Here is a 19,774-nt window from a genome sequence, read left to right as displayed (position 1 = left end):
AAAAAAAAAAAAAAAAAGTTTAAAAAAAAAGTTTAAAAAAAAAAAAAAGTGGATTGGGGAATGAAGTATTAAAATCATTCCTTAAGAACACAGTTCTTCTCTATTGTTTATACAGACTACTAGAAGTGTCAGAAGTCAGACTAAAAAATGAGTAAACCTCATTTTGGAAGCAAGCGAAAACTGACACATGGACCTCTGGCATAAGGTCAAGAGAGCAGTCATTTGTTGTCTTCAGACTAAAGGAAATCCCTTCTTTCTGCTGAAGAACAGGTCACACTTGTGCTCAGTGTTCCTCTGGTGAAATGAACTAATTTTGCAGGTATGGGTGAAGTAGCAATAAAATAATGAAAAGTATATACCCATCAAATGATACAGAAGCCCTTAGGCTACAGTCAGTTAAAATATCCACCTGGAAAAAAAAAAAAATAATAATAATGAAAAAAAAAATAGTCTTAGAAACTGAAATGCCACCTCCAAAGAATTAAGATTTCCTCTCTTCAGACTTTAACAAGTAGTAAGATCTCTGCCCACATAGACTCAGGTTTGCTGACAAACACATTTTTTAGAGTTAAATTTGTTTTCTGTTCCTATAAGACCTACTTTGTTGGTTTATTTATTTATTTATTTTGTAACACAGTACCGCACATGAGGTATTTGGATACACGTATATGTATGTGTCAGATGGGTAGTTTCAGTGACACAACTCAAGCAGGGAAGAAACTTGGTACACTTTCTTGAAACAATTATGCAGAAAGGAATAATATGTGCTCATTAAAAACGTTAGGCTGACAATGCTGGAAAAAGATGTAAACACAGGCACGAGCACTCTGAGCCTTACAAGTTTGCCAAAAGAGCCTCTGAGCTGACCTGAAAAGTCCTTCAGTCTCCTTCCTCGGCCTGACTCCTGAGACTGCCGGTTGGGGCAATTAGCAAGTACTTGGCAGCGCTTTCAAGTAAGGCGCATATCTCTCCAGCAGTCTGTGAGCTGTGGTGGAAGAAATGTGTTTAATAAGGATAGGGAGCTGAATGGGAAGAGAATTCATCCTTTTAGAGGTGAGCAACTCAGCCCAATTTAACCCACATGGGTACAATGATCACTTGTCACAGTTGTTGCTGCCCCTACAGCTAATTAACAAAACAGATATTTCCTTTTATTTATTTATTTAATCCCTCCAGATTCTAGATTACAAACACTAGTGTCCAATTACCCTTACTTTGTCCACTTCTTATACAGTAAACTTTTCTATGCCTAAATAAATAAATCAATAAATAGTGTATGAGTAACACCTTTCCTTTTTTTATCTTACACCATTTACTCACCTCTAAACCTAATATTTTTTTTCTGAAAGAGGACAAGATTTTTGTGGAAATTGAATCCAGTGATTCCTTCTTTGCACAATTTAATTACTATTCACATGATTTAATAAATCATGTGGACTCATAAAACTGATTTATTGTATTATTATTCTGTTGTGATTATGGAAGGTGTGGGTATATTCATGAAGTTGAAAATTTAAGATAAGTTTAAACATCAACACCTTTACTGCATATGACAAAAGTAGAGAGTTTTTGTTACAGCAGAAAAATGCCATTTCAAGGTATTCCCTTAGTGTTTTTACACAGCCTCTGCTATCACAGAATCACAGAATCACAGAATTGTAGGGGTTGGAAGGGACCTCTAGAGATTGCCAAGTCCAATCCCCCTGCCAAAGCAGGTTCCCTACACCACATCGCACAGGTAGGCATCCAGGCAGGTCTTGAATATCTCCAGAGAAGGAAACTCCACCACTTCCCTGGGCAGCCTGTTCCAGTGCTCCGTCACCTTCATCGTAAAGAAGTTCTTGCGCATCTTCCCATAATAATTTTATTTCCAACCTGTTATGTACCTGTTATACCACCAGTATGGTATTCATGGAGTTAAAAAGAATCACTACAAGACCTGCACATTTCACTCATAAGGAAAACATGTTGAATGTGAATTTGTAGAAACATAAGGCTATTTGCCAACAAGTTAGCAGTCTCAATCAAGTTACAGGTGCACAGGTTACCACATTAAGTAACACCACCAGTAAGAACTCTATTGCAAACCGTAGCTGAGATGTTGAAGATTTAATGAATATGGGGGACGTTACCACAAGAGTAGGATAAAACACAATTTTAAAGGAATTAGAGGGGAAGAAGCTTCCATTATAGTTCTTATCCTGTAAACAAAGAAAGGAGTTTGGAAGGCTGTCAGCTTCACACTTTTCGTGTACTTCCTGAGTTCTGAATTCAGCCTATTTATTTTTAAATCATGCATGTGTCTAAGCTTTCCTTGCAGAATATTTTACCTGGAGATTATTTTGTAAACATCAGATAAGCAAAAGAAGCAAAGCTGCCTTGTCCTGGTATAAATTAAGTGCTGCAGTGAACAATATGCGAAATTGAAAGTTTCAAATATGCATGAATCAAAAGTTTTCAAGATCATCAAGAAATGACTAATTTCTAAGATAATTTTTGTTAGAAGAAGCCTGCAAAGAGAGAATAGGTGATATAAATAGGTATACAACTTAGGTGCAAATGTTCTCTGGTAAAAGGGAATCACATGTAAAGGCAGAAGATTTACAATAGTATGCAGGTTAATGGCCATAAAGCAGTAGAATTTTTAAGATCTACTGAGTTTTCCAGACAATCTTCTAGTTATGGAATTATTAATTTAGTTAGGAAGGCACACAGGCACTGACTATCTACATACAAGGTCAGCCAAAATAGTAACAAACAAGAAAAATCTTAGTTGAAAAATACAAGCAAAAATTTTGAAAATGTTGCTGTTTCCAAGGTACTGCCTTCTTATTAGGGAGGTGGTGATGAAGTCTCTCTTGCAACATACAGCATGAAATTCTGCATCTCTTTGGACTGCAGAAACATAACTTTCTAATCAGTTCCACCACTAATTTGCAAGAGGGTTTCATAGTAATCACTTGTGATTACAGAAAGCATGGGAAGAAAGACCAGTATCAAGTCTACAGGTTCTTGTGCATTGGGCTTCTCCAATACAGAGCTGCCCACATTACTTTTATAGGAAAAGAAGGATCTTTAATCCATCCTGAGTTCCCATGCTTATCAGTTCCTATTGTGACATCCCTCCATGCAGTAAGACTTCAGAGAGTGCTTCAAGAAATTTAGCAAGTGTCCTGCAATCAACAAAGAATATCTTCAGCAACCGCGTTGCTGAAGACAGCTTCATCTTACAGTTAAAATGTATTCTGTAAAACTGTCATACTTCCATCACCTTGTCTTCATCAAGCTCATTGCAATTGTCCAACACAGAGGAATGCAGAATTCTTATGAAGAGGGACCAAAAGAAAACCAACGAAAAACAGAAACAAACAAAAAAGCCAAAAGTGATACATTTGCATTCGGAGTGGTTAAAGATAAAAGGAAGACACTAAGGGAACTATTAGAAGACAGTGAATGACTTCGCATCTAAGATGCTGCTTTCCTTGATAGCAACAAGCTTGTTTTGTACTAGATGACTAGATAACTTATGACTGATAAGTAGAGATATTCTTTCTTCAATATTCCTATTAGAATCTCAGAAACTTGCATTCTGATCAGGATAGCTATGTTAGGCACATGAAGAGATACAGAGGATATTCACAGAGTTTAACTTCAGCCTAACGAGCTTAATTATATGGATAAATTAGGAATCTCAGCCTGGAGAAACTACTCTCTCTGTCTCAGGGGATGACAGAGCGCTTAGTAGACACCATTTATACAGTCAATGGGTTTTACATGCCAATTCTCTGTACTTAAGAGCTTCATGCTAAAATCAGTGAGACTACACACAGGTCCAGAGGCATACTTGTATTGGTTAGCATTCAAGTCAAGGCTAAAGCTTAGAGGTGAATGCTAGATTGAAACAGGCTTGATTCTGCTTGCAACTAGCAATACCTGATGGAAAACGTCTACCAGCAAATATATGCTGTGCTCAGAAAAATCTGTACATCTTTTACTGGCAAGAATATATTAGAAAGAGGAAGCTGTCTTTGCTAATTTCTCTGGAAAACAGTGCTCTAAATTACGAGAAAAATAGGACAATACACAGATGTAATTAATAATAAAAGGGAAGGAGTAGATCAAAGTGCTATGTGAAATCACTCTGGCTAGTTACATGGCCAATTTGACTGTACTGAGATGTAATAGAGTGACACCTTTGTTAAAGTTAGGACTTTCAGTAGCTTCCTAGAGCAGCTGACTAGGACAGCTCAGTACCTTGTGACACTTGTAAATTTCCAGCTTAAATAAATTGGTATATTTTATTTGAAAGAGGATATTCTGATACTACCTTTTAATATTCAACTCCTAGCATCGCTTCTGGACTGTGTGGAGAGGAACAATTGCCACTGGGAGGCTGATCCCTGCCAAGAGCATGCAGGGCAGGGTTGTGAACAGAGCCAGGGTGAGAACACAGCAGTCAACAACAGAGGCACAAGGCATCCTGATTGTAACCTGAGAAAAGCGATCTTTGCGGCATTCAGAAGTTAACAGACTGGGGCTATTGATTTACATGCACTTTAGCACACACTTTGGCCCTGATTTGTACTGGCTGTGCCAGCTTCCTCGAAGAGTTGCAGTTTCAAAGAGAATTCAGTCCTGTTTTACCTTTATGTCTGAGTGCAAAATGTCACATGTAAGCAGATAGATCAGTTAGTTTTTGAACATCTGGATGGTTTTAGGCACATGAGTTTCATCACTGTGTAAGTAGACAGTAGTGCTCATCCCAGGAAACGTAGCCTGGGTTTTTACGTGACCTACAATAGATATTTTTGCATCTTCTACTGGTTTTATCTAAGACTTTATTTATTTATTTATTTATTTTATTTAACCCTCCTCGCAGCAAATATCAAGTTATTCCTCAGTGTTTTGGTTTGGTCAGAAAATATACAACATATTATCATGAGCCTAAGCCTAAAATAATATAACAAGCTCCCTGGTAGGATCTGATAATTCATGACCAACAACAGCCCAGCAGTATCTGTACAATTTCAAGATTGTAGCTGGACCCCATCCGACCCATACAGAGCTCACACAAAGTCTGTATCCACCTACTAAATATTAAGCTGGCAAAGCTTGACTCAGGCTGTGATTGAATGATGCAGCCAACTCATCTTTAAGGTAGCTGGTATTGAACCAAAAGTGCTGCAGCCACATGCCACAAATTGCTTCTCCCTTACTGTCATCTCTATGAATATAAAACCACTTTGCCATCTTGTCCAAAACATTTGAGTACATGCTGGCAGGCTTTATAGTGGGTCACAAGACTTCTGCTTTCCTATAGCCAACACAAACTAGATATGAAAGCATAAAAATGACACACACAGTTTGATGTCCCTGTCAAATCTGATAAAACAATTTTGTGCTCATTTCTGTAATGACCCATATTTCTGATGCCGGACCATCCACTAATGCTCCATTCAGTATTTGAGAGCACAGAACTCTGGTCTCACTCTCAGGATGAGACTTTCAGAGAGGCTTGATGTCATCCTAGTCCCACAGGAGGTGAAGTTAGTTGAAGATTCACAACTAAAATCACAGTTCAACTACAGCAGTCCTAGGTGGTAAAACGCTGCTTTTGTACAAGATCTAAAAATGAAAGTCCTGTCAAAGCAGATCCCTCTACATTATTTATGTCACAAAGAAACAATATGATTATTCTTCTCAAGATAAGTGATGTTTCATTAGTGTATGTGGTTATCCCACTGAATACATTGCTAGAACACCTGCTAGAAGTAGCCTTAAAGATACTTTCTTTAAAGACATACTAATTAAATAATCAGTAGTAGGTATTTAGTTATTAACAAAGCACATACTTCAGGGAACAATTTATCTGCATGGAGGATAGTGTACTTCACCTCATTGTGGACTGAAACACAACTCCATGGATTTTGTGTTTCTTTTTGTACTGAAGCACAGGTTGGAGGCTGGCTTACCTTTTTTTCATAGCTTAAGTCAGAGATAGGATGATGGAGCTGACTGAGAAATAAGGCGTGTTGAAGCATTAAGACTTTAAAGCAACATTTATTATTATTATTTTTAATCTTCTCAAATATTATTCCATTTCCTAAACCATTATCTGCCAGCTTCTGAGCTCCTTATATAGACAAATGTCTATGAGCTAGATGCATTACACATTTTAAAATTTCAACTGGACAGCTAAATACCCTTTTAACTGGAGAGTGTACTATGGCTTTCTTTAAAAACTCAGTTGGCTTCACAGTGTATAGCTAATAAGCTATCTAAAACTATATCAGTGAAAAGAGCTCATTGTGATATGTTTTATTCTATCTGTGAAGGACTCTTTAAATGCTCAGATCAGTATCTCAGTACTATCCATGAACAAAAAGAGACACTGACATTAGTAAAGTATTCAGTTGAAATATTAGAGAGAAAAAGACTTGTTAATGTATGGGTTTCTCAAGGAGCTAACAGCTGCTTGAAGACGAAATATATATATATATATATGTTCATCAAGAGAAAACAAAAAACCATTTAAGTTCAGATAGAATGGAATGACACAAATAAATAGAAAAATAGAGGTTCTTTTTATCCTAGTTTTTACAATAGACAAGTGCAGTTCTAACTTCTCTTAATATACTCACTAGTTAACAAAGGAACTCTATTGTAATTGCCATGAATGTCTAACCATTTGTAAGAACAAACAACTTTTTCTGATGAGAGTAGATACTTTGTGTTTGATGTTCTTGTTCCACTACTCTTCCTGCTATAGCAGGCAGCCATCTCCTAAGGGTTGGCATTGGGAATTTCACTTTTTAGTTAACAGAAATATGCGAGAGAAACTATTTATTTGTCATCAAACACTGAAGGTAATTTAGGATCCCCAGATAAGAGAGGAATTTCTGCAGTCCTTCAAGAAAAAATCCATACTGTTGAAACTACTAAATAAGAATCACCAAATTTCCAGTCTTCTTGCACAGAACATTCACTGTGAAAAAAAAAACATGCACCACTGTTAAAGAGAAATGTCCCTCCAGATAGGTGATCATGTATTGGAACATATACGAAGGCCTGATATGATGTTTTTAAGAGTCAACAGTAGCCATTAAGTTTGAATGTGAATTCTATTAACAATTTGAAGTATCAGAGCTCACTTTATTTCTTGCTGATCAAGAGACCAGGCACCTACTCCTTTTGAGAGTTTCTTATTTATTTCTTGTTGAGAATGTTGGTGGTAGGTAATTCAAGTACCCAAGGTCACGAGAGTGCCTTTTTTGCTGATTTATCCATTCATTACAAGAAAATGCTTAAAGGGTTAAGCTGAGTTTGTGCGGATCATCAGCGACACCCAGTGGCATTTTAGGTGATCACAGTTGTGCTTTGCCAATCCAGAATACCACTATGGTAGAGAGATCCAAACTGAAGAGGACGTTAACTAGCTGCCTACCTTTCTTGTCCGGGTTGATCCCTCACTCTCTAAATACATATGTATATATATATTTAAGCATTTATTTTGCAACACTTAGCTGCATAATTTTCTTGCGTGGAACCCAGGTCTTCACAAATGTCTCTATGATCCCAGTGTTCTGAATGACAGTCTAAACTACATGGTGAACTGGAATACCAGAACTGAAGCAGAAAGTATGGATCGTTTCTATTTTGTTACTTCATGAGATTTTATTCTGTCAGAACTACTCTTTTTGGTCATAAACAATGAGGCCTCATTCCAATATCCATCAAATATCTAACCATCAATCCAATGTTCAGCAGCATAAAAAATGAATAAATTTGAGTTATGACATAGACAATACTCTTCAACCCATACTTATTATTTGAATCTTACCCAGGTTTAGTTGTGTAAAGCCACATACATCAAAGCATAATCGTTTTATCTAACCAATATGTTTTGTAATAAAGACCTGATGCCAAAATGTTAATCTGGCCAGCAGCCAATGAAATACAAACTATTAGTATCACTTTAATAAGTAAACAATGATACTTATTCTAAACTAGATCATAAAACAATGTGTTTCTAATACAGCCATGAAATAATCTGATTTCTTTTCATGTAAAAACCACTCTAAGCACTGGGCTCTACAACTTACCTTAAAAGACATGTCATTAACAGAAATACAGGGTAACAAAAGGAATGGTATTATACTGATCAGAGGAATACTTATTTATGTGACGTGACTATTGATTCTTACTAATTATTTCATGCTGTCTGGCAACACAAAGAATGAATCTGCACCCTTGCTTACAACATCAATTTGACATGCACAGATGCAGTCTATTAAAAATATTGCAATGCTGATAATTCTTCATCAACATTACAGTGCATATCTCATATATAACAAGAAAAAGGAAAAAGATCAAATTTTGACAGTAAATCATAAGACAAGAATACTGAAGATTACTAATACTGACAAAACATAAAACAGTAGAAAATAATTCTGCATTTCTGTCAAAGTGTATGATAATTTTATTTAACAAACAGACATAACATTTTATTTTAATTATCAATGACTATGAAGATAAAAGTAGGATTGAAAAAAACTGTTAAGGGTGACAGTAAAAACATTAACACAGCTCTTAAAATATTAACCAGGACTACTTTGAATTTTAGGTCTAGAAATTGAATAAGACATATAAATTCATCTGCAAAGCAGAATAGTGTGAAGGAAAGGAGTACATGCAGATCATTAAAATGAGGCATACATTTTTAAACATTTGCTGTTGGGCATTTGTATTATATCTCTCAAGTTCTCCTAAATATTTGCTCAGAATTGTTTCTAAAAACTAAACACCATCACCAGTTGTGAATGAGAAAAAAAAAAAAAAAAAAAAAAATACCACACAATTTTTTTATGTAAAATAGATGGCACAACTTCAAATCACAACTGGAAGCACTCTCAAAGACTTCCAAGGGATAAAACAGCATCAGACGAGAGAACCTCAGGGATAGTTTACAAAGATGTCTGTTCTTCAATTGCTCTTTAACTTGAGTAAAGTAAAATTTTGTGACTTCAGCCAAATGCAAAATACCTCTCATCTTAACAAAAGCAAGGCAAAATTCCCTTTTGTATCCTTTTTTAAATTTTCTTTTTCTTTTTTAACACTAAATAAGATTTTTTTTTCTTTTAGCTATAGCAAAAGCAATTCAAAATATGCACTTAGATGAAATTCTCTGTAAGAATGGAACATTAGTCACAAAGTCAGCTTCTTTAAGTGTAATTAAAGTTAACTTAATTACTGTCTTCTACATTCTCCCTGATAATTGTATGTGATCTTATTTATTTATTCATTCATTTTCCAGGAAATTACAAATTATTTTGCTGTTGCCAGGTACATGAGTTGTAAAATAACAGGATTTCTGCTTGCCTGTTAGTCTTATCTCCTGCAGTCTATCCACATTGCACAGATTCTTTCATCTGTTGTAAATATTCATACTTACTAAAATCCAGATTGTGTCTTTCTTATTGAGTTCATTAAAGTTAAACCATACAAGTGACCCTCTTTGCGATGAAAAGTGAAATGGTACTCTATAGGCTTGATTTAATGTCTTTCCCTCGTTTCATGTCACCAGATTCTATCTATAAGGACCTTTGAGAAAACAGAGGGCAGAATCTGCTGCCAAGAAAAGGAAAAACAATCTCTAATTTGTATCCTATGCCTGACCCTTCTGCTGAGATGTGCATTCATCTTCATTTATAGTCCAGCTTACTATACTCTAGTTTGACATCTTAGTGTCTGAGGCCACAGCGCAGTTTACTGTAATGCCAAAGTGGAAGTGAAAGAGGAAAAGGTATCATTTTATCATCAGGTGAAAAGATGAGCAGAATGCAGTTTGACGGAGTGCTTAATACATGTGCTGCAGAATATTGTTAAAATGGCAGGTCTGTTTCTTAATATAATGATTTCCTTGTACATACTCTCTACTTTTCAAAGGCAGGCCTCAGGTTAGATTCTACCACGTTGTTTAAAAAAAAAAAAAAAAAAAAAAAAAAAAAAAAAAAGAATGGTAGCTAACTTTTATATCAAATCCATCACCTTTTCCATATAAGAAAGGAAACTGAATCTAGTCCTTAATTAAATAGTCATTAAATTATCAAAAATATTCAGAAATTGGTGAGTTGACACCTACATCAAGGATCATGTAATCCTGATGCTTTCTTTCATTGTTATTCTTTCGACTCATTTTTTTTTTACCTCTTCTTCAATTTCATTCTTCACTTTATAAGCAACTTATCTGGCTTTCCTATTTCCTTTGTAATAGTTAGGGGAGAAGGTGAAAGTTCAACCCAATTTCTGGGTGATTATTATTTCTTGATAAAAGGTATTCTTCGGTACATAATAGAATAACCCAGACAGAGCCAATTATCTGTCTCACGCTGAATAAGAAAATCTTCCATTTTGGTCAAGTTTTACACACCAAATGTTAATCCTATTGCTTTTTGAAAATCTAGTTAAAATTCTTTTATATATATATATATATATATACACAATTGGTTCACCAGCCCTACATTTCATTTGCTTCCTAGTCATGGGGTGACAGAACTTTGATGTCTTAGGAATTAAGTAATTAACAGACAGAAGGGATGAAAGGGAAAGGAGTACAGAGGCACAAATATCAATTTAGCATCTGATTCACTTGACATTCATTGAAGGTTAGGTATTTGCTAACACTTCTAATGCTGAATTTTCATTCTGGAGGATGGCAGTTGTTGTAGGGTGTAGTAAGTGTCACAAACCATGGTCTGAAACCAAACCTTTCTTAAGCGAACATAAGGCCCAAGAGACAAAAATTCATTTGTGCTTCTCATAAATATTTTTACAAAGATTTTTGGAGTTGCTGAAGTAAAAATCTGCCTCACCCATAGCTACAAGGAACTGCAAGTTTTGATTAAAAATGCTGTAATATATTTACACAATTCACAGCTTTCTGCTACAGATACAAAAAAAAGGAAACAAATACAGCTCTGTGAATTCATCTTATTATCTAAATAAATGTCATTTTAAAATTATTTTTACTTTACAAGCAATCAGACAAAATATCTTGGAAAGATTTAATCATCCTTTCTGTCTATAAATCAGAAAGCCAACTTGTGTCTATCAGGGATTATTTTTTCATGTATCCTGTTACTCAGAAAAGAAGCATCTATTCTTCTTAATGAGGAAAATCAAACAGATTTTCAAAAACATTAAGGCATCTGGGTGTCCCTCAAGTCAAAGAGAGTTAAACACCCTTGTTTTTTTCTGAAGATTTGAATTTACATCCACTTTGACTTATTACCATAGGGACAGTTATACTATGATGCAGTTTTTCATAGAAGCTGCCTGATTTCTGTCCTCAGTCCTAAAGTTCTGCACTTAATAGTAAATAAATAAATAAATAAAAAGTTTGGGTATAACTGCCTAAAATGTGGAAAGCACAACAGTGCAATTAGTATTCTCAAATGGGAAAGAAACTGGTTTTAAGAGTCATTAAGATATGTGAGGTTTCTATATGGAAATAAGCTATCTCAGCTTCACTTTCAGCAAAATAAATAAATAAATAAATAAATAAATAAAAATACTCACCAGATAATGCAGTCATTCAGAATGCACTGAGGTGATGTTGGTTCAAAATGTTCTGAGCAGACCAAAAAGAAAAAGAGACAATGTTCTGATAACTGAAAAGAAAAATAAAAGCGTTTCTCTCTGTACTGAGTTATTTCAGTGCTAATACTCCTTGGATTCTTAAAGGGAAAACAGCATCAACACAGACAATTTGAAGATCAGCTGATGGTTGGCATTTCTGCAGCCACATCAAGCACAGCTTGTGGAAGTCTCTCTATTAGCACAACATCATAAGCAATACCTAAAATCTTAGTTTTTGAACAGATGTGCAGGGTTTTCTGCAGTAACACTCTTATTCGATTATGCTCATTGGAAACAGCCAATAGATAGAACAGAAGCTCTTCTCAGAGACATATCAGCCAGCAAAGTTAGTTTATTACATCTGGGGAAAAATGTCTCACCCTTTAATGAGCTGTGGCAAATTATTTCCAGAATAGCTGGGGAACTCTACAAAGTATTCTGAGAACACACTATCACTTCTCATAACAGATAAAGCCCAAAAGGCACTGTTTAGTCAGAGATATTAACTATTAAACATAATTTAAGAATTCATAGAGCCATCTGAAATCATATACATAGGCCTAGAATTTAAGGAAATGAGAGCAGCGGTGGGAGTAGAAATATTGAACTTGTCCTAAGAGATGCTGTGTTATGAGTAATACCACACAATTGCACTGATTCTTTTCCTTTGTGAAAGAAAACAGATGTTTTAAATCTGGTGTCTTTATATGCAGGCAAACTATTATGCTCTGTAAATAGGTTTAAAATGTCCTAACATTTCTGAGGCTTTCTTATTTTTTGCTCTTTTACCTCACTTCAGATTGCTTTCTTACTTTTCCCCCTTCCCATTAAACTATTCAAGACTCCTGTTTATAAAGGTCACAGCCATAAAAATCAGGGAATAGGAGAACTAGCATGTGATTCTAGGGACCAATGAGGCAGCACGCAAAGTGGATTGTGAAGGACTCATAAAAAGTAAGGCCAGGAGGAATCATTAGATCATCTAATCTGATTTCTGGTATATGACAAGTCATTGTATCTTGATTACATAGCCCATTAATAAGCTCTGAGTCAGGAAGTGAGAATGATTCAGCTTCTGCTAAAAATGGCAATGTTTTGTCTTTGGTAACTAACAGCAGGTGGGAGCAAGCCAGGAAAAACCGTTGTTAGTACTTCCTATGAAGGGGATCCTATACTTCATGGAATTAATTCTGTTTCTTACTATGGAGTCCTACGACTTGGAGAAGATAACCCTTTCCTCAAGCTCCTTCCTGAATCTGAATCACCATTGCTGTCTGGGGACTCAGATGAAGAGGCTGCAACAAGCAAAAACAACTGAAGAAAAACTCATGAGCTGCATTATATGATTTGTTGCTAATAGATCCCAGCTGAGTCAAATTAATAAAGATACTGCCTAATTAAGCCACATCTTATGCACTTAAAAACAGAAAACAAAAGGAAAAAAAAAAAAAGAAAAAAAAAGAAGAAAGAAAACCAACAAAATTTCCTTTTCCATGCCAAGGACAACAGATGTGTTTGGCCAGTGCTTACCCTAATGTCCTCATTATTTTCCTTGATAGTATTGTTCTAATCATTAATCATTTGCATCACTGAAAATATAAGTAAAACGTAGTAAAAAGTGACTAACTTCTTATTTGAATTATCTTGCTTCAGCTTCCTACCACAGGTTCTTATGATTTATTCCACATGTAGAAAAAGTCCTTTAATATCTAGCAGTCCTACGGGATAGATATTCAGGCTACCTTCCTTTTGACTTTTCACTTTTCACAGCCGTAAATAGTTGCTGCTATTCTGTAAAATACTTAGACAGTATTTGTGACAGCTTGTACCTTCATCAGATATAAAACTGAGCCCTAGATCTGTGTATCGCTGATTTCACTATCACTGAACAGACAAACTTCATGCTGCTCCTCCTAATGTACACCCACGCTCCCAAAGGCAAAGCAAAGCCTTAGGCCAAAGCCTGGTTTGATTGGTTTGGTTGTTCTTTCAGCAGAGACACATACAAAAACTGCAATTGCTGTTTACAGGACTCTCATCTCCTATTCTATATATTTAATTCTCTTTTTGTCTGTATGCATAATTTTTTCTTTGGTTATATCATTTCAGACAGGCTCCACCCTGGGGTGCTGAGGGAGCTGGTGGAGGCCAGGAATAGCAGAGAGTTAATCATCCCCCTGTACACAGCACTGGTGAGGCTGCATCTTGAGTACTGTGTTCAGTTTGGGGCCCCTCACTACAAGGAACACATTGAGGCCCTGGAACATGTCCAGAGAAGGGCAACAAAACCGGTGAGGGGTCTGGAGCACAAGTCTTATGAAGAGCAGCTAATGGAGCTGGGATTGTTTAGCCTGGAGAAGAGGAGGCTCAGGGGAGACCTCATCATACTCTACAACTTCCTGAAGGGAGGTTGTGATGAGGAGGGGTTTGGTCTCCTCTCCCAGGCAACAAACAGGACACAAGAAAATGGCTACAAGTTGTACCAGAGGACATTTAGATTAGACATATTGAAAAACGTCTTCATTCAGAGAGTGGTCAGGCGCTGGAATGGCTGCCAAGGGAGGTGGTGGAGTCACCATCCCTGGCAGTGTTCAAGAGGTGTCTGGATGAGGAGCTATAAGATATGGTTTAGTAGCTTGTGGTAGCGATAGTGAAAGGAGGACAGTTGGACTAGATGATCTTGTAGGTCCTTTCCAACCTTGTGATTCTATGATTCTGTGATTCTACAATATCATTTGGCTGTTTTAACACACTAGTCTGGATATATCAGTATATGATAGACCAGTTCTCACCTGTTAAGCACACGGGCAATTCTGACATCCTCCACAATTTCTATCAAACAAAAGCAGATATATAATTTACTGAGAAGCCATTGAGAAACTGAATTCAATACCAAAAGCCTGCAGAAATTCAATAAGAAAACCCTTCTTTTATAATAGTTTTCCATTTATGGGTCTTATTTTTTTATCAGCATGTTAATGAATTTTTGATTTAGCTACATGTTTCTCACTGATATCTCACAGTATTAATCTTTTTGTCAGCATTTCAGATACTAAATACACTAAAATTATATATTCATACATTAATGCCTCATTCATACACACTAAATGCTTTAGTAATAATTCTGCTATGTGGTTACCCTCTTTTGGGGAAATTTTTAAAAGGTTTGTTTGACAAGACTTATTTACTGTAAAACCATATTGAATGGCATTAATTATATTCCTGAAAATTACTTGCAGTAAACAGCTAGCGAACAATCCATCAAATAAAATATGTTTGCACACTGTATTTGGCCTCTGTGAAGTCTATAGGAGTGTTTCCATTGATTCTGTGGACTTTGGATAGGCTTTTACCAAACACTTCAAAATAATGTTCGTATTAATTTCAAAAAGCAGTCTGTCCACTGACATCTCACAAACAGGTATTGGAGTAGACTTTGTAGAAATCTGACTTGCTACAAATGATTTGTGCACATTTAGAGGAAGATATATCTATAAAGAGCACTGAAATAGCAGAGTTAACACTATTTCAAGGTCTTTCATTTGCACTTCAAGATCGTAATCACTGTTCATATTTTGTTGTCTTTTCATAGACAGTGCTGCTAAAAAGAAGTGGAATGCTTCAAATGCAGTCAAGCAGATAAAAAGCACACACTCATGGGCTGGCCTCAGTTGGAATTCTTCAGAAAATGCTAGATGAGAAAATGAATACCTTGTTGCTAAGTTACCTTTGTTTCATTTAGTGTCATAATTGTTTGTTGCTTAAAGTAAAAGCACTAACATTACCCCCTTAGTCCCTGCCATATGGAAGATAGCCTTTTAAGATTCTTTTATGAGGCACACATTTGTGATATATACCTTTATGTTTTCCAAATGCAAGAATCAACGTGCTGAGGGATAATCAGGATATATCAGGATCCAAACATTTCTACTGTGACATTCCAGAAAAAAAATATAATATTCCTGACTGTTTTTAGAAGTCAAATCCTATTTTATTCTATATTTCCCTATTTTTAATATCAGGAAACATGCAGAATGAAGTTATCTGCCATCCACTTTAATCACTATGTAGAAATGTTCCCTTCTGGTGAGTTAACAAAACAGATGGTATGAGTGAATGGGCTCATATTTCAGTTTTTAATCACACTCAGTGCCAGAGGTCTTATTTGAGTCCATATGATTTTTGATATATTTGTCTTTAAAACAATATGGGCGCAGCATAAAAGTTGAGGGCAAAAAGCAATTGCCAGACTGAATATGTGCAGCTTAAGATGTGTGGAAATAGTTATTGAGCTAGCTATTTTTACCCAAGAAACATTAAACATTTTGCAAACTTTGAATATCGTAAAGCTGCTATGAGGGACAGTTTACTCTTGAAACAAATGCAGAGGGAGGTTTAGTGACTCTTGCAAAAATTCATTAAGCAACGCAACCAGTGTCATCAATTGCACCTATACTACCTGGATCCAGTACTAGATAATTATTTTAGACAAGGTTGAAAATAAGACATGAAACCTTTATCATTCAGCCTTTTCTCAGTGCTGCTGGTGATTTATTTGCAGTCATGAAACTGTGTGGACACTTACTGTAAATATTTGATCCAGACAGTATGCATAGATGTCCTTCAAGGGGTGGTCAAAACAAATTTGAAAGGTAGCCATAGGCTGGAGTCCCAGCTATGTGGGTACAGTAGTAATTGAGAGAGCTTTTTGCATATGGCAATAGGATCATGGGTGCACTGGGATGAAGCATGCTGAAGCCATCAGCATAAAGCCATGAGGTATTGCTCCAGTGCTTATACAATGTACTAAGCCACAAAAGGTTGTTAAAGAGGGTGTTTCGGCCCTTCTCTTTTTGTATTTTCATCTTTTAACTCCCAAATACACAACTTTGCAAGCAAAGCATAACGTTTTTGTTTGTTTGTTTGTTTGTTTGTTTGTTTTTTCTTCCATGACTTACTGAAGAAACCCCACGGGTTCTGTCTAGCCATAGCATGGAATTTATATGTGAGCTTCATCAGGGTCAAGATTCTTCTTCCTAAAACATTACTGATAAGGATACAGGTTTTCAGACACTAGCCTGAATTTATAGCTCCAATACTTAGAAAGACTGTCTATGATCTGGCAGCTTAACTAGTCTCGCACGGATTACATTGTGTGACAGAAAACCTGGAGATCACCTGAGTAGAAGTAACTTCTCCTTGCAAATATATGGCCAGTACACTAATTCCAATTTTGAAAAAGCATTACAAAAATAAAGGATCAGCAATGAGTTTTTTCACTGTCAAAATGATAACAGTTCTTCCTTCATTCAAATCTACTAAGGCATAGTTCAGAAATTAACTGGCTGAGCAATTAATAAATAAGACATTGGGATAAATACAGTAATGAAGCTTACAAATAATGCGTTTTTTTGTATCATTTCCCTTACAAAGTTACTGAATAAGAATTAAAGTCCTAGTTTTATTTCAGTATCATTTCACTTTGTCTTCATGGATTCTTATGCCACAATTTTACATTCTCCACCTATTTAAGGATCCACTGAGGAACATATTCACACATTCTTACTCATTTATCTTTGTCACTTTTAATTACCAGTGGGCATTTTCTGGCTTGTGCATATTCCCACTCTATTCCTCTTTCTCTCTTTCCTCCTAGGAGTGTGGCACTCTTTATTCCAGGCACCCTTGGCTGTATCATCTACAGGAAGATCAAAGACAGGGTCATATCCATCTAATAACAAGAGAGGAAACAATACTGTAGGTGAACACTCTATTAGCCTCCTTCTTCATTTTATTCAGGTCAGCGCTCAGGGACTTTCAGATGTCTTTGAACAAATGGATGTGAAAATGAAAGACAAGTTACAAAGAAATAAGTTTCTTTTCTTACGCAAGTTAGGCTGATAGGTTGAACCATGCTAGTGTTATAATAGTCTTTTCCCTGGGCAGCTCAGGAAGTATCTTTTCTGAACAATCCTCACCCTTCAAAATAAAGCATAAAAATCTGCTTCAATCTTGAGACTTGCAGCTATTAAAAAATGTCCAGAGGCAATAAAATGAAGACTTGTGTAGGATACTGAGGACATTTATTATTGACAGGAAATCAGTCTTCCATGGTAGCTGAACTGCTAGATCTGTGTAGAGAGGACTAATTTTTCCATCTTTGTAAATAGAGAAAGCTTTACTGACTTTGGTGGTGATGTATTAGTTTATGCCAGCAGAAAACTTAGAATGTTCAATTTATTTGGGACATCTGGAACAGAATATTTGTGTCATTGCACTGCAAATGCAATGGAGATCAGGGCTGCAGCAGAGAGGAACTCCTGACTTGGCCTTGCAGCCCATCTTCTGTGGCACAACTCCATATATGCCAACACACAAGGAAAAACAGAAGTAGTAGCCACTTTGTTTCAGATAAAGATGCTTTTATTTTTCTTCCTGTCCAGTCTGCTTCTACCACTTTTCATTTCAGCTGACCACCCTAAAGACCAGCGCAACTGTTGTTGATCCTCTTTGCATATATGGGTTCAGTGGGAATATAACAGGCAGTGTCCTTGTATTCTGTTAAAAAATGATTGTGTTACCTAAAAATAATCTACTGCAATAAAACTGAGGCACACTACAATAATTGGAGGAAAATTTTCAAGTGTTTTTCTTTGGATTTTACTGCGAAACATAGCTTTCCTTATATATTTCAGAGAAAGACTGTGAAAGTAAGGAAAAATATTTTCAAAACAAAAGTGAATAAAACCCACAAAGGCGCAATTATGTCAATATGTATGCATATGAGAAATTTTCTAGAGCTGAAAATGCTGTCTAAAACACTAATGCTGTCTAATGCTTATAATATTAAGTGCTGTATTAAAATTCAATAAAGAAGTGCATCTTCAGCATGTGCAAGGTTTCACAAAATGTCATGACTTTTGCATATCTATCAGAGGATCTCTTCCTTTACTGGGCTATTTTTTCCCAGAGAGGATTATACAAAACAAACTTTTCATCTAAGTAAATTAATAAAAATACATTCCTACTGCTGTATCATAGAGGATGTTTTAATGTTCTTTTTGTAAGAAATTGTTCTCAACTAAATTTGGTAATTTTATAAGTGTGATTGCAAAACTTACAAAAGATTAAAGTCTCAGTTCAGTAGGCCATCTGAATAAATGCCTATTTTTGTGAAGTTTGATTGAAGCTGAATGAAAGTGATGTCACTGAGATTACTTTGCTACATGGCTATCTATAAATAAATGGTAAAACTTTGCCATACAGTCTTGCTACCTAAGACTTGGGTGAGAAAAATAAAAATATTGTACAACCAATTTTTCAATACCTATCATATTATAATATGTAATGATATTACAGTTGTACTACACTTTTCGGAAGAGAAATAGACAGGATTCAGCAAGTTATTGTTCTAATCAGGCATTAGTATAAAACCCCTTGCTATAGTTTAGCCTACCGGCTCTCTTGTTTTCCTACGTATAAATGTAAATGTACAGGTCAGAATATATGAGTAGCAGTTGGGACTCAAGATTTTGTTGTTGTAGTACTTTTAAGAATTATTCTTTGCGATAACTCTTGGAAATCTGGAAAGGTACTGCTAAGTAAATTGCAGCATTACATCAGTCTATCATGTGGTTGTCTTGAATCATTAGCCAATTCCACTTATTTGGACTGGAGCCATAGAAGGGAGGATAATAATTTAGAATATAGTTGTAGCATGAAATAAATAACTAAAAATAGATTGAATTAGTTTAATATCCAACTAAATCACAAGTTGAGGATAAGCAAATCAACAAAACCACATCCTTTGCCACATTAAATGAGAATGAACTGTCTTTTTCCTTCAAGATATAAAGGAGGAGAGGCTGGGAATATGAATCTATGAACTGATGCTGATGCAAAATATTCCTTTCAGAGCTGAGATATTTTGAATCATTTGACAAAAGTCTATTATTTTCAGTGTAGCTCATTAAAATGTATGAAGGTGTTGCCAGTATTAGAAAGATACTACTTACAATAAAGTTGGTACATTTCAGAGAAGGTCATACCAGGGATCCTACATCAGTTGAAAAATACCTGTATGGTGCTATAATGGGACTCAAGAATCTGCTGGCAGAAATTCAGGTTTCTTAGGTCA

Source organism: Excalfactoria chinensis, chromosome 4, assembly GCF_039878825.1.
Source record: "Excalfactoria chinensis isolate bCotChi1 chromosome 4, bCotChi1.hap2, whole genome shotgun sequence".
Taxonomy (NCBI): Eukaryota; Metazoa; Chordata; class Aves; order Galliformes; family Phasianidae; genus Excalfactoria; species Excalfactoria chinensis.
The sequence above is the reverse complement of the archived record's forward strand: the minus strand, read 5'-3'. Positions refer to the sequence as shown.